General features: G+C 44.4%; 1 long non-coding RNA gene across 1 annotated transcript in view; it reads left to right on the plus strand.

The window, feature by feature from the left end:
• Positions 1 to 7,382, plus strand: part of LOC142072859 (uncharacterized) — a 40,067-nt gene extending 32,685 nt beyond the window's left edge. Inside the window, exon 3 of the long non-coding RNA XR_012669464.1 lies at positions 6,764 to 7,382. This is a non-coding gene — a long non-coding RNA (uncharacterized LOC142072859). The remainder of the gene's footprint in view (positions 1 to 6,763) is intronic.
• The last annotated feature ends 9,201 nt before the right edge of the window (positions 7,383 to 16,583 follow it).

A 16,583-nucleotide genomic window follows, 5' to 3' on the forward strand; every position in this document is an offset into this window, starting at 1 on the left:
ACTGATTGAGACAATGCCATTTCAGTACTATGAGTGGTTCTCAAAGCCAGTCCGCCGCTTGTTCAGGAAAAGCCATGTGCCAATTCTGCCTTCATTCAAGATTCTCGCCTCTCTGGGGAACAGGTTTGAGACTAGGGAGAGTATATTGAGAAAATCAGACTCTGGTGTTCAGTATCTCCATATTGCTGTAGATTGATAGCTTGATTAAGAACATTAAGGCTTTTGTTATGAAGTGTCACTTTCAAATATGCCTACCTCCCATTCTGACTCTCTGTTAACAAGGCTATGCTCTAATAATCCCTCCACCCTGATGTGGATCCATACTATGAGCTTCTCAGCGCTGCACCGAGCCAAGAGAAGGGCATATTTTCAAGTGACAGGGGTAAAGAGTTCCAGCACTCTAAATCAAATGAGCAGACAACCTCTGAGTGGGAGCCTCTGCTAGATGAATGAGCTGGCAACAAGTAACAACAAGGTAATAAACAAGATTAATGTGAAACTAATGGATGAATAGAGATAAATGCACAGAATATCCATTAACAACGGAGAGGTTTGTATGGCAGATTTCTGGCAAAGAGTTTGATATAGGGCTAGGTGACACATACCTACTAAATCACTAGCAAAAATCCTAAGCTATGTCAAAGGAACATGAAGGATCTACTTTGAAATGACAAAAGCAAGGAAACTCAGCATTACAGATAAAAATCCGGGCTGAAACACAGTCCTTAATTTCACTCTTTAATCTATCCCCAGATTTGAAAAGATATGTAGATACCTACAGATGCAGGTAGAGCTTCTGAAAATCCCACCAGGCACCTGTATGCATCTGTAGGTGCCTAAATATCCTTACAAGTCTAGCTCTGAATAAATAGGGGAGCAAGAGGGCAAGCTGTTATGGTGTGAATTGAGGATGTCCATCTGAGGTTTTTCTCCTTGCTCCTCTATGTTGAAGGTGGGTTCCAAAAGTGAATTTAACATCTTTTTGCTATTTCACTGGCTTTTGGAGGCACAACAACAACACAAGCAGTTTATAATTTTATAAGCAGAGCTGGTTGGAAAAACAACAACAAAAACATGAAAAAAAAATGTGAAGGTTTTCACTGGAAAATATCAAAATGTTCAAATAAATGTTTTTGTAAAGTGGCCCTTCCAATCCCTTGAGATGAGCCAATGGTAAGGACTTTAACTCATTAATGACAGTCTGCCTACCCTTCTAGTTCCGCATTTTGTTGCCTTCTCCCACTCTCGTTTCCTTCATTTTTCACATTGCTCCAAATGGTTAGAACAAAACCTCATTTCCTCTGTACCGATATCCTCTACTCCTCTCCTTCAGTTTCCTATTCAATACCTTCTTCTTTTTGCCTTGCTCTCCATTGTTTCCCTGTGTTCTACTTTCTTTTCCTCCCTAGCCCTACCTCAGAACCCACTCAAAAATCTCAGAGCATGCAAGATTCACTCACAACCTACCAGGACTCACATTTATTTTAACCCTGGCCCCTTCTTTGTTTTTTTTATGTTCATTGTCTGTACTTACCTAATTTATATGTAAGCTCTTCAGTGCTGAGACTCTGAATAATATCATCTCCATAACCGTGGTGCAAAGTGATTGTGCTAGATAAAAAAAATAAATTGTGAATGTGACACTTTGTTACTCCTGCACTTATCTGCTATTCCCTATGGCCAAATCCTGAAACAACAGCTTATCACTATAAAGGGGGAGGGTGAATATGCAGAAGACCCTCACACAGGAACTTGACGTTCTCCAGGGCCCACAGAAGTGATTTTCATAGTGGGCCGTCACAGAAAGGGAAGAGAGGGAAAAAAGGCTTGTTACCCACCAATTAGCATAGGTCAAATGGGTTCCTCATCACATATGCAGTGTGGTTCTGCACGACCAAACCGTACCAGTAGGTCATTTATTTCTATTTCTTCTGACTCAGCAGAAGCAAGCTATGCACTGGCTATATGGATGCCCTGGTTCTGCAGCATGCATAGGCTCAGAGGATTCTTCTTCTCTGCATCATTCTGTTGTGATGCAGTTTGCAGCAAGCAACGCAGGGGTGTTTAGGATTGGGCCCCAAACGTAGGTACTCTGAGTTAAAACTGCTTAGATAGCCAAGAAACCGCAAATTTTCACCAATGCTAAATTTAAAGAGGTAACAGAAAGTTACAGAAAAGTGCTCTGTGTTCCAGTCTGCATCATGGAATCTCCAGCTACATTTTGCTAGACTGCATCTTTGGGTACATGGGTTTATTTAATAGTTACTACGTTGAGCTTGCAGTGCTGGGAGTTACAAAAATCTTCCAAGTGAGCAAGATGATCTTGTGACTACAACACTTAGTTGGGAGCCCAGAGATCTGTGTTCTACTCCTAGCTTTGACACATACTTCCTTTGCTACCACGGTTAAGTCCCTTCACCTCTCTGTGCCTCAACTTCCCCATATGCAAAGTGAGGATAATGATATTTACATACATCAAAAGGGTGTTGTGAGGCTTAATTTATTTCAGCTTGCAAATGGTTTTAAGATAAAGTGCTAAGTGCAAAGTATTATTAATTAATATTTATTTTTATATTATTTTGACTCACAAAGTGGCTTGGGAAGACATTACTGGGAAATAAATATGAAGTTAAATACCAAGTTATTTTTTCTGTGCAGTTGCTTTTCTGACCAAATCCACATGTAAACTTATGCATAAAGAGAACACAATTACATAAAGTTTAGAGTGCTCATTATTTATGTGTTCCTTTAGAGCTATTGAAGGAGATGGTGTCACTACACGTCACAGTTCTATACTTCTCAAACACATATAATTTACTCTAAAGTTTCTATTGGCTTCTCTGAAGTAAACTTGTATCCACACCTAAAAGACAATAAAAGGGGAGATGTTTGCACAGGCTCAAAACAGCCCTGAGGTAGAACAAAAGTATGAAAAGGTGTTCTCAGCTGTGTCTGAGACTTTGCTCATTAAGTGAGCTTTTTGAGCTCACACCAGTGGAATGAACATAGCAATTAGCTAAGAGAACTCAGAAATCAGTTTAGATATTCCAGCAAGCCCTCCTAGTGTAGACATAGTTTTACCGTTCCCTAAATGAAATAAGCTATACTGGCAAATGCACTTTTTTACAAATGTAATTACATCTACACTATGGCTTTTGACGATACAAAAATGTTATTTAAAAAATCGCATCCCTAACCAGTGATGTTATGCCAACAAAAGTTTCAACTGTGCAAAATCTCAGCCTTGAATAGACACCCTTTTAAATTGGGGTTTTACTCCGATTCCCATGTCAGCAAATAACTGAAACATTATATTTTACAGATTACATTTGTAATCTTATTTGCTACTGGACAGAAATGAATTTTGTATCAACCAGATGCTTTTCATTTTTAAGTGATCCATGTTTAAAACTTTCAAGATTATTTTATGAGCTAATGCTAAACTCTGAGGATACAAATACTTATTTTAAAATCCATAATTGTTTTCTTGATCTTTTCTGCAAGCTGTTAAGCTAGACAGCTCTCATGAGACCCTGGACTGTATGCCTACTGAAATATCACAACATGTAAACAATATTTTTCTCATGTCCATGCAGAGGTAAGACAGCTGAAGATAACACAGAATTTGCTTATATTTCTAACAACGGCACATTTCTTCTTTTAGAAGTTGATTGATATTTATTGCTACAGTAAATGACGGTTTAAATAAATACTAGTGCTTATTCAATGCATCATTAATTTTAAGAAAAAAGCAGGACACCTACTGTCAACAAACAACGGACCTGAACACATGAATAATTGGGGCAATATGACAACCATTTTAAAAAGGAATTATCAGAGTACAATAATACCATCTGAAATGGAACCTCTTCCTCATCAAGAAGGGAAGAATTCCAAACATTATGTATGATTACATACGGTCTAATCAATAAAAGAGGTGCCTGAAGTTATCTGCTCTAAGTAGCAAAAACAAAATCACTGGGAAAACATTTACCTGTTCATTAAAATTAGAATTGTCTCCATAGATAACTGACAGTGAGATGCATTTCATATTTTGCTTATATCAGGGGGTGAGTTAATGAGTTCCTGCCCTTTTTTTCTTTTCTTTTTTTTTTATTGTGTGTTTCTAGGGTATTTTGAAGGATGCCTTTTTGTGAGTTCCTCTGTTTTTCAATTAAGGATACAATCTGTGAGTAGAAATGTTGAGGTCAAATATGTATTCCTCCAAGATTTTTCAGTGGTTTTTAGCTTGGATTTTAGGAAAGTCAAAAGACAACTATTGATTTCTAAACTGCACATCATTGCAAACACAAAGTTAACCAAATGAACACACCTGAGGTTACGAGTAGCTGTTAGTTAAGGTTGTCCCTAGTTTACTTATAGTTATGTAAATTATGATGTTCTTTAAAAGTGTTTATTGTTACCTCTGTATCCATGCATTTCTACCATGCACATCTCACCCTGGTATTTCAGTGCCATGTATATAATGTAAGGTAGCAACCTTTCAATCTGCAAAAAAAACTAGATTCTCTCCCAGGTCATACTACTTTGTCAGGGGTTCCATTCTGGGAGATTGAATGTCAGGCGATATGGTGGCAGACTATTCTGCTCGCACCACTCTCTGCTGAAGGAATACATGAGTATACACTGCATTAAGAAGGTGACAAGACTTGGGCTCATCTTGATCTGACGGGGTAGAGAATTTCACAGTAAAACAGTGAACATCCTGCTTCTGCCTACTAACAATTTCCCATGGGGGCAATTGGACACAGCATATGAGTCAATCATAGGTGTTGCCGAGAGAAATGCAGTTTGTGAGGGAACTGAGTCCTAGCCTGTTGAGGACTGTAGGATTAGAACCATGACTGTGAAGCAGATCCAGAATGGGATAAGCAGCTAGTGCAGAGACTAGAGCACCAGGATGATGTGGTCTAGGTGATTTCTCTTACCCTGAAGGTGTACTGCTTTGTGTTGAGCCAACTGAAGCTTGTGGTCTGAAGCAGGTGAGAATACATTGCAGTAATCTAGTCTGGAGCTCTCAAGCAGCATGTGTGGATCTGTGCTCACAGAAAGAGGGCACAATCTTCTATATGGCTAAAATGGAAAAAAGGTCATTTTTTTTCATAGCTGCGAGGTGGCTATTTTGAGTGCAAAGATAAAATAGTTACAGAATCCTGAGACCTAGCCCTGGTCTACAGTAGGAGTTTAGGTCGAATTTAGCAGCGTTAAATCGATGTAAACCTGCACCTGTCCACACGATGAAGCCCTTTTTTTTCGACTTAAAGGGCTCTTAAAATCGATTTCCTTAATCCACCTCTGACAAGTGGATTAGTGCTTAAATTGGCCTTGCCAGGTCGAATTTGGGTACTGTGGATGCAACTAGACAGTATTGGCCTCCGGGAGCTATCCCAGAGTGCTCTATTGTGACCAGTCTGGACAGCACTCTCAACTCAGATGCACTGGCCAGGTAGACAGGAAAAGGCCCACAAACTTTTGAATTTCAATTTCCTGTTTGCATGGTCACCTGCAGCTTGCCACGCTGTCCAGAGCTCATCAGCAGAGGTGACCATGCAGAGGTCATCAGCAGAGGTGACCATGATGGAGTCCCAGAATCGCAAAAGAGCTCCAGCATGGACCAAATGGGAGGTACGGGATCTGATCGCTGTATGGGGAGAGGAATCCGTGCTATCAGAACTCCGTTCCAGTTTTCGAAATGCCAAAACCTTTGTCAAAATCTCCCAGGGCATGAAGGACAGAGGCCATAACAGGGAGCTGAAGCAGTGCCGCGTGAAACTTAAGAAGCTGAGGCAAGCCTACCAGAAAACCAGAGAGGCAAACGGCCGCTCCGGGTCAGAGCCCCAAACATGCCGCTTCTATGATGAGCTCCATGCAATTTTAGGGGGTTCCGTCACCACTACCCCAGCCGTGTTGTTTGACTCCTTCAATGGAGATGGAGGCAACACGGAAGCAGGTTTTGGGGACAAAGAAGATGATGATGATGATGAGGTTGTAGATAGCTCACAGTAAGCAAGCAGAGAAATCGGTTTTCCCGACAGCCAGGAACTGTTTCTCATCCTGGACCTGGAGGCAGTCCCCCCCGAACCCACCCAAGGCTGCCTCCCGGATCTGCCAGGCAGAGAAGGGACCTCTGGTGAGTGTACCTTTTAAAATACTATACATGGTTTAAAAGCAAGCATGTTTAATGATTAATTTGCCCTGGCATTTGCAGCTCTCCTGGATGCACTCCCAAAGCCTTTGCAAAAGGTTTCTGGGGAGGGCAGCCTTATTCCACCCACCATGGTACCACACCAGGTACCAGCCTTATTCCACCCATTTTACCACACCAGGCCAGTAGCACGTACTCGGGAATCATTGTACAACAAAGCATTGCAGTGTATGTTTGCTGGCATTCAAACAACATCGGTTCTTTATCTCTCTGTGTTATCCTCAGGAGAGTGATATCATTCATGGTCACCTGATTGAAATAGGGTGCTTTTCTTAAGGGGACATTCAGAGGTGCCCGTTCCAGCTGGGCTGTTTGCCTGTGGCTGAACAGAAATGTTCCCCTCTGTTAGCCATGGGGGGGGGGGGGTGAGGGGCTAGCCACGTGGTGGGGGGAGGCAAAATGCGACCTTGGAACGAAAGCACTTGTGCTGTGTATGTAATGTTAACAGCAAGGTTTACCGTGAAACCATTGTAGTGTAGCCATTGTTCTTGAAAATGTCTTTTTAAATACCACTGCCTCTTTTTTTTTCTCCACCAGCTGCATGTGTTTCAATGATCACAGGATCTTCTCCTTCCCAGAGGCTAGCGAAGATTAGAAGGCAAAAAAACCACACTCGTGATGAAATGTTCTCTGAGCTCATGCTGTTCTCCCACACTGAGACAGAGCACAGACGAATGCGTGGAGGCAGACAATGTTAGAGTGCAGGAAAGCACAATATGACCGGGAGGAGAGGTGGCGGGCTGAAGAGAGTAAGTGGCGAGCTGAAGAGAGGGCTGAAGCTGAAAGGTGGCAGCAGCATGATGAAAGGAGGCAGGATTCAATGCCGAGGCTGCTGGAGGATCAAACCAATATGCTCCAGCGTATGGTTGAGCTGCAGGAAAGGCAGCAGGAGCACAGACCGCTGCTACAGCCCCTGTGTAACCAACCGCCCTCCTCCCCAAGTTCCATAGCCTCCTCACCCAGATGCCCAAGAACGCGGTGGGGGGGCCTCCGGCCACTCCACCCCAGAGGATTGCCCAAGCAACAGAAGTCTGGCAATCAATAAGTTTTAAAGTTTTAAACTTTTAAAGTGCTGTGTGGCCTTGTCCTTCCCTCCTCCACCACCCTTCCTGGTGCTTCTCTCCTCCACCACCCCTCCTGGTCTACTTTGGTAGTTATCCCCCTAGTTGTGTGATGAATGAATAAAGAATGCATGAATGTGAAGCAACAATGACTTTATTGCCTCTGCAAGCGGTCATCGAAGGGAGGAGGGGAGGGTGGTTAGCTTACAGGGAAGTAGAGTGAACCAAGGGGCGGTGGGTTTCATCAAGGAGAAACAAACAGAACTTTCACACCGTAGCCTGTCCAGTCATGAAACTGGTTTTCAAAGCTTCTCTGATGCGCACTGTGACCTCCTGTGCTCTTCTAATCGCCCTGGTGTATGGCTGTGCGAAACCAGCAGCCAGGCGATTTGCCTCAACCTCCCACCCCGCCATAAACGTCTCCCCCTTACTCTCACAGATATTGTGGAGCGCACAGCAAGCAGTAATAACAGTGGGAATATTGGTTTCGCTGAGGTCTAACCGAGTCAGTAAACTATGCCAGCGAGCTTTTAAACATCCAAATGCACATTCTACCACCATTCTGCACTTGCTCAGCCTGTAGTTGAACAGCTCCTGACTACTGTCCAGGCTGCCTGTGTACGGCTTCATGAGCCATGGCATTAAGGGGTAGGCTGGGTCCCCAAGGATAACTACTGGCATTTCAACATCCCCAACGGTTATTTTCTGGTCTGGGAATAAAGTCCCTTCCTGCAGCTTTTGAAACAGACCAGAGTTCCTGAAGACGCGAGCGTCATGTACCTTTTCCAACCATCCCACTTTGATGTTGGTGAAACGTCCCTTGTGATCCACCAGAGCTTGCAGCACTATTGAAAAGTATCCCTTGCGGTTTATGTACTCGGCGGCTTGGTGCTCCAGTGCCAAGATAGGGATATGGGTTCCGTCTATGGCCCCACCACAGTTAGGGAATCCCATTGCAGCAAAGCCATCCACTATGGCCTGCACATTTCCCAGGGTCACTACCCTTGATATCAGCAGATCTTTGATTGCGTGGGCTACTTGCATCACAGCAGCCCCCACAGTAGATTTGTTCACTCCAAATTGATTCCCGACTGACCGGTAGCTGTCTGGTGTTGCAAGCTTCCACAGGGCTATTGCCACTCACTTCTCAACTGTGAGGGCTGCTCTCATCTTGGTATTCTTGTGCCTCAGGGCAGGGGAAAGCAAGTCACAAAGTTCCATGAAAGTGCCCTTACGCATGCGAAAGTTTCACAACCACTGGGAATCGTCCCAGACCTGCAACACTATGCGGTCCCACCAGTCTGTGCTTGTTTCCCGAGCCCAGAAACGGTGTTCTACTGCATGAACCTGCCCCATTAGCACCATGATGCCCACATTGCCAGGGCCCGTACTTTGAGAGAAGTCTGTGTCCATGTCCTCATCACTCACGTCACCACGCTGACGTCGCCTACTCGCCCGGTATCGCGTTGCCAGGTTCTGGTGCTGCATATACTGCTGGATAATGTGTGTGGTGTTTAATGTGCTCCTAATTGCCAAAGTGATCTGAGCGGGCTCCATGCTTGCAGTGGTATGGCCTCTGCGCAGAAAAAAGGCGCGGAACGATTGTCTGCCGTTGCCCTGACAGAGGGAGGGGAGACTGACAACATGGCTTACAGGGTTGGCTTACAGGGAATTAAAATCAACAAAAGGGGTGGCTTTGCGAGAAACTGAATGGCCCCCTCAAGGATAGAACTCAAAACCTCAAGGATAGAACTCAAAACTTGGTTTAGCAGGCCATTGATTTCAAAGAGGGAAGGAGGGAGGGAAGAGAAAATGAATACAAAACAGATCTGGTCTATTTCTTGTTTTGAGCCACTTCATCTATCTTTATACATCTTGCTGGCAGCAGACTGTGCAGTATGACCGCTAGCCATCATCATCTCCTGGGTGCTTGGCAGAAGACGATGCAGTATGACTGCTGGCCATCATCTTCTGCTGGCTGGAGGTTAAAAGACAGCGCACTGCCGGTAGGACTGAATTGCCAAGAGACAAAACAAGGGAAATGACCTGGCTGAGTCACTCCCATGTTTGCCCAGGCATCCGATTAAAAGAGCACCCAGGACTACGTCAATGACGGCTACCAGTCATACTGCACTGTCTGCTGCCAAAAGGCAATTAACTGCTGCTGTGTAGCAATGCAGTACCACATCTGCCAACACCCAGGAGACATACGGTGATGGTTAGCTGAGCGGGCTCCATGCTTCCCGTGGTATGGCGTCTGCACAGGTAACTCAAGAAAAAAGGTGCAAAACGATTGTCTGCCCTTGCTTTCACGGAGGGAAGGAGGGAACAGGGGCCTGACAATATGTACCCAGAACCACCCGCAACAATGTTTTAGCCCCATCAGGCACTGGGATTTCTACCCAGAATTCAAATGGGCGGCGGAGACTGCGGGAACTGTGGGATAGCTACCCACAGTGCAATGCTCCGGAAGTCGATGGTTGCCTCAGTACTGTGGACACACTCCACCGACTACATGCACTTAGAGCACTTGTGTGGGGACACACACAATCGACTGTATAAAACCGCTTTCTACAAAACCGTCTTCTATAAATTCAACCTAATTTCGTAGTGTAGACATACCCCTAGAGAGCTAATATATGATTTTGAAGGAAAAAGCCTTGTTCTAGTGAGAAATCCTTCAGTGAGGCTGCTCACTTGTGTAAGGCTCTGGAAAAAAGATCCCCATATTCAAAAATAGCCAAATTAGGAAACTCTGTAACACAAAAGCTATGTCTATAACATGCATTACTGTTTTATTTTTAATCCAAATTATCGGCTCTATTTTTGTCCATAAACTCTATGACTCACTAGACGGTGGCCATTGAAAAAAAGTCAAAATATGCTGCCACAAAATATCTCTCAGAGAAGCAGCTGCAGCATTTTTCCCTTCTTGTTGCAGTAATATATCTCTTCACAGATAAATACAGGGAATATTGACAAGCACTCTGGGCTGGTTTTGTTTAACTGGTAATCGACAGGAGAGGAGCTACCTGGTTTAATTGTTGTTCTTGTTTCACATTCTTTTCTTCCCGCCATTTTTCAAGCTCGTTTTTATTTGGTTGCTTTGCTCTGATTCAGAATCTGTGAAATTAGAGCATTCTCGAAAGTATTTCAACCAAAATCAGAATTTCTTTATATTTTCAATACCATGTTCAGGGAGTAAAAGCAAAAACAGCTCTGGAGAGGTATTTTCTACTCCAGTGAGTCCTTTGTGTTCATACAAATGAATAAAATTGCCCAAGAATGTGGTAATATAAAATTCTCTTGCTCAAGACACAAGCATGGTGTGAAGTAAGCCCTTTCACCACAGTGTCATCTCCTTGATTTGCAGCTCATAAACTTTATTTTCACTGGGACAAAGGACGGTACAGGTTGTACAGACAGAGCCATATCACTGAAAAAGTAATGGAATTCTCACCCACATGTTATAAGAGCACATTTGTAATTACATGTGTAGCCTTTGTGACTATGTATAGCCCTTGTACATGAAAATCTCTGTCTCTGGGCTAAATTCTCACTCTTATTTTCCAAAGAAGGGAAAGATTTGTGGAGCTCCATTACACCTCAGGCAAACATGGACGAACAATCTGGGATGCCAGTAGCATATTAGCTGCCCATTGATGATCAGGCTATCTCTGTGAGCCAGTGGATCCGCTCACTCACTAGTGTATCAAACTACACTCCTAAAAGCTTCAGGATTTCAATGCCTTTTCTTCGGGCATTTTGAGTTTTGGTTTCTTCAAATAAAACAGTTCAACATAATTTCCACATATGAACCCAGGATCTTCTGCAAGTCTCACTCCTGCCTGGTTTCATTCCCCATGCTCTCTGCCTGGAAGCCAGGGAGAGTCTTTCTGGTCACTTCTGCTGATGCCGTTCTCCAACAGACTGGATTCCAGCCTTCCAAGCCTGCTCCCTGCAGGACATCTACCTGAGGGCCTCTTTGTTGCCTTCTTCTCTCTAGCCTGCTCCCTGAACTCAGGCTGCTTTACCTTGCAGCAAGCCTGACTCTCAGTCACAGTCGTCTATTACAAGACCCCAGACCAAGGCTATGTCTACACTGCACTTTTATCAGTAAAACTTTTGTCCGTCGGGGTGTGAAAAAACACTCCACCCCACTGACCGACAAAAGTTTTACCGACGAAAAGATGTGAACAGCGCTTTGTCAGTGGGAGATGCTCTTTCGCCAACGAAGCTACTGCTGCTCATTGCAGGTGGTTTTATTTTGTCAACAGGAGAGCTCTCTCCTGCTGGCAAAGGGCGGCTTTATGGGAGACCTTACAGCTGTGCCACTGTAAGGTATGCAGTGTAGACATGGCCTTTTTCCCTTCACCTGAGAAGAAGGGCTGAGCCTAGTACAGGGTGCAGCTGAGCCCCACCCCCACAGTCCTCTTTCTCTCATTCTATCTGCTTGATGTGGGTATGTCTGTATTGCAAAAAAAAGGTGTTTTGTATTGAGATTGCTCCGTCAAGATGGTTATCTGGAAGTAAAATCCAAGCGGAGACAAGGCACTGTAGTTTTTACCTCAATATAGCTAGTTGAGGTAAACCCCAGGAGGAGGTGTACAGAGTTGAAGGAAGTGCGGTGATAACATAGCATTCTCACCTGAAGCATTAAGGCTATCAGAAATGCCACATTCCCTCTGGCAGCATTCCTGTTTTCTTTTTCACCAGGGTCTGCTGGTTCCACTACTGCAAGCAACAGGAGTAGAAGTCAGGAATAAACCTGTTAAAGTCCATTGAATGACACCCTGCAATACTCCTACAAGAGAGTGCAAAATCAGGCCCAAGACAGGCATATTGCCTGAGACATTTTAAACCATCGGAGTGATGAAAAGAAAAAAAAAAATCCTACCATGACCCCCACTCCAGAAGGATGGATTAGATAACTTAATACGTCTTTTCTATCCCTTTAACTTCAGAGCTTAAAATAAACTTCAAACCCTTCCGAAAAAGTACTTAAAGGAGACAGGAAATAGAGCTTAAATCGTCAGCATCTTGTCAGAAGAAAAAAGGAATCCTGTTTGATTACAAAGTTATGACGATTTCAACCTTTTACTGTTGATTTATCAGCTGGCAACTGTTTTCCCTGTGTACTGCATGCTCCTGTCTTTGTAGTTCAGTTGACCTCTGAATGCACTTCAGGAAGCAGCAGTTTGATGACATCTCTGCAGGGATACTTTTGTTCCAATAAAAACTGCAGGTGAATCAACAGGAAACTCAGGATCTCTTGCTGTTCTGTTTCTGATAATTGAGCACCATTCTCTTTCATCAATTTGTCATCAATTTCCAGAAAATGATTGCCACAAAGATTTAACACTCTTTAGTCATAGAAAGATTTTGTCTCTTCATAGCATATAACCAAGTACAGCACACAGACTTATTATTCAGAAGCAGCCAGTGATAACTTACTTTGGAATCCTTCCCTGACATAGTTTGAGTGTCCACACATTCCTCAGAACTGATTTTATTTTCCTTTCCGATGTTGCTAACCAAAAGTGTTAGAGATTGGAATAAACCTTAGGTTTCTATATGGGTGTCCTGATTATGGTTTAAATCTACAGAAAGAAAAAAATAGTAAATAAATGATAAAAACAACATAGCTGTAAGAAAAAAGTAATTTTAAACATATTTGCAACATGCTCTTTTTATTGATATGCAAATTAAAAACATTAACACCACCATCTTTCTAATTTTTTTTCCTTTCAGCTGTCGTACCTATTTGATGAGTGTACAAGATAACACAGGTACCTAAACTGGCAGTATGACTGCTCTAGGAATTATTCTGGGGAAGTCCTATAGCCGGCAGATTAGAGGATCACAGTGGTCACTTCAGGCCTTGGAATCTCTGAATAACATAAAATGTGTGGGAGTTTATGCTGAATGGTGCTTAGCTATAGTAAACACTAACTTCCTGGTCGGAATTCATGTTGCAGATAGTTGAATGATACCATAAAAGTGGTGGCCTTTAGCTATATGGCCTCTGACCTCATCTAATATATTCATTAGAGGTTATATTTTAATTTAAGCTGTGTGTCTGTGCAGGTGTGCAAAGGAAAGTAAGAACACCTCCTTACATTCCTGTGCAAACTTCCTAGCCTTTGGCCCCAAGTGCACAAGAGTTAGTGAGTACTGCATGCCCATTTGCCTTTTCCCCCCTCAGAACAGGTGACTGGGGACGTGCAGGGAATTGAGTGGCACTTTGGGTCTGTCTCTACCATTGCACTGGCCAATGCAGTTGAACTAGCATGAGGGATGCTGTAACATGCTGCTGGTGTAGGTTAGCAGCAAATTATTACCTCTGTCCTTTTCATAGTTTGAGAGAGGCTAAGGGCAGAAGGGATCATTAGATCTAATGTGACATCCTGTATACCATACGCAATTAAATTTTACCCAGTACCCCTATACTGAGCCCAATAACATGGAACATTTGGGGGGCAGTCGGTGAGGGCACAGCCAGCCTCCCCTGTAGGCAGGGAGGTAGCGACAAGCTTCCAGCTCTGCTCCTCCCTCAAACCAGCTCCACCTCCGATCCCATGCAGCCCCCCAGTCCTGCTCTGCCTCCAGGGCCAGCTCCGCTCTCACTCCCTCTCCACTCCCAGACCAGCTCTTCCTTCATTCCCTCTCTGCGCCCAGACCAGCTCCACCCCCAGCTTGCAACTCATCCCGCCACCCCCAATTCCACCCCCAGCTCTACCTTCAGCTCAAGCTCCACTGCCAAGGAAGCCTTGGCTGTGCAGTAATGGGTCGAAGGGGGAAGGGCATGGACAGATTGTTACTGGGAAGGGGGCAGAGGGTGTGACTGGAAAAGTTTGAGAACCACTGTTTTAGAAAAATATCTAATTTCACTTTAAAGACTCCAAGTGGTGGTGAGTCCACCAACTCCCCTGGTAAACTGTCCCCGTGTTTGATTAACCTCACTGCTAGGAAATTGCATCTTATTTTAAGGTTGAATTTGCCTAACTTCACCTTCCAGCTGGTGGATTTTGAAATGGTTTTTGTCAACAAGACTGAAAAGCCCCTCCCTCTCAGATATCTTTGTCATGTGTATGCATCTATCCACAGTGATCAAGTGTGACCCATAAACCTCTCAGTGTCAACTGGCAGAGGACACAGTGGTGCATAAAATTTTACTCTTGGTCAGATATATGTATAGTAATTCACTAAAGGTTGGCATGTGAAGTCTCTGAGCCAGTGGTCCATTGGCAGTGGGTATCATAGGCCAGGGGAGGTTGAGCCTCCCCTAACCCAGGCTGTGGCCTCACCCACGATCCATCCTGAGGCCCTACCCTTGCTCACCTTCTTCCCTGAAACCAGCGGGGGCTCAGCTCCAGCGGGCAGGGTGGACCTTGGGGCTCTGGTGGGCGGGTGGAGGGGGGGCTTGGATGTAAGGGGCCGGGCCAGGGGGCTAACATCCCCAAAAAGGGGGGTTCACCTGCCATCCATGTAGTACCCCACTGGTCATCATAATTGTGAAATGTACATCCAGCTGACATTTAAGCAGTTATATGTCTGTAAGCAGAATCAGAATGAGCTCTACCCTGACATCTAGTGGCGAGTCGTGGTGGGTTATGGAAAAGAACTTCAGGGGCTGATCTCATTTGCATAGGCACATCCACCCCGCCTAGATCGTCACTTTGGCTGCTATAGGAGCCCCAGTTTCTCTGTTACTGGGGCAGGAAGAATAAACTGTTATTATCCTGATTATGTGAATCAAGGACAGTGGAACTGTACTTGGCCTTTCGTTATGATGGAGGGACTCACCATCAACTAAGCAGCACTCGCTAGGAAAGGGTCATGGGTTCCAAAAGCCAGTGAATTGAGAGATGCTGGGGATGGGTATTAATATTTGGTGGTATGGGCCCTGATGAGGGCCTTACATGCCAATTGTACCTTCTCATCCTCTCTCCGTGGTGGAATATCAGAGATAGTTTTGATTCTACTATGAGCTCTTGCCGGTTTTGCATTGTGTTATTGGAATGGAACCCCTAGATACTGAACCCAGCCCTTGTTGCTGCCAACTCTGATGGGCAGAAGGGTTACATATCTATACTGAAAATAATGTTCTTACAGCAGGTAACCAGGAGGAGAGGTCTCAGACAAGTTTCTTTCAGACTGGGAATAACAGATACCTATCTCTGTCTGGTCATTGTATATTGTGTGTCTCACAATGTATGTCTATTTGCACACTGAGCCAGATGCTGATTAGGAGATTGTGAAATCTACAAGAAAGGAGTATACAGGAAAAAACAACCAGCAAGGGACTTCCTGTTCATGAATAAGGACAACAATTGTTCTGATCTCTCTGTGGGTGCAAGCAGACACCCTGGATCTTCACCGAGGAGGCAAGCTGGCAGGGTGATTTGGCTCATGAATGGAAGACCACAGCCAAGCCTGGCTGTAAAATGCTGAAAACACTTGGGTAAGCATTGCTCTGTAAGATGTGAAAGTAAGTCTAGGTTCTAGAATGTATGTTATGTGTTATTTTGTTTGATAAGGAATCATTTGTTTGCAACACGTCTACTTGCTATCACTTGACTCTGTACGTTGTTAAATAAACTTTTACTTATTTTCACTATCTGAGGGCTGTATGTTAAACGGAGCAATAGTCTGAGGTATAACTGGTAAGCTGGGATTCGGTCCTGTGTCTGTGGCAACACCGAATCTGTGAATACTGTGTCCAGTGGAAGAGGGACTGGACCCTCCAGGGAGACACTCGGAGGGCTTGAGAGCTGGAGCGTGCCTATTGCGAACCTGCAGAGTAACAGCGGGGCCTGTAATGCCTAGAGGGAGTGCTTGTGTTACCTGGTGCAGGTAGAGTCAGGGAGCTGGCCCATGGCAGGCACAGACAAGGCTTCCTCACACTAAGTGCAGGTCATAGCGAGGTGCCTCACAACCATGGCTGCTGCTGGGAACTGTCACATCAAGCCACCTCTCAAGTCCTCTACAGCAAGGGGGAAGCAGGGAGGGAGCTGTATCTCTCTGTGCCGCTAATGCAGTGACACAGCTACATGCCGCCCCATGCGCAAGCCATGTTGCAAAGTCAATTTAGCCCTGAAACATTAAAAGTGCCCCACCATTTCCTGATCCTGTGGTGGAAGCTCCCTGCATATGGATTTGAAAAGTGCCTTTGTAAACTCATTTCCCAGACTCTGTGTGTGTGCCCACCCTTCATCATATGAGCTTGAAACACAATATCCTTATGCCATTCTAGTCTGAAAATGCCTCTTTGAGGGGGCTTTATAAGTAACGGG

Source organism: Caretta caretta, chromosome 7, assembly GCF_965140235.1.
Source record: "Caretta caretta isolate rCarCar2 chromosome 7, rCarCar1.hap1, whole genome shotgun sequence".
Classification (NCBI taxonomy): Eukaryota; Metazoa; Chordata; order Testudines; family Cheloniidae; genus Caretta; species Caretta caretta.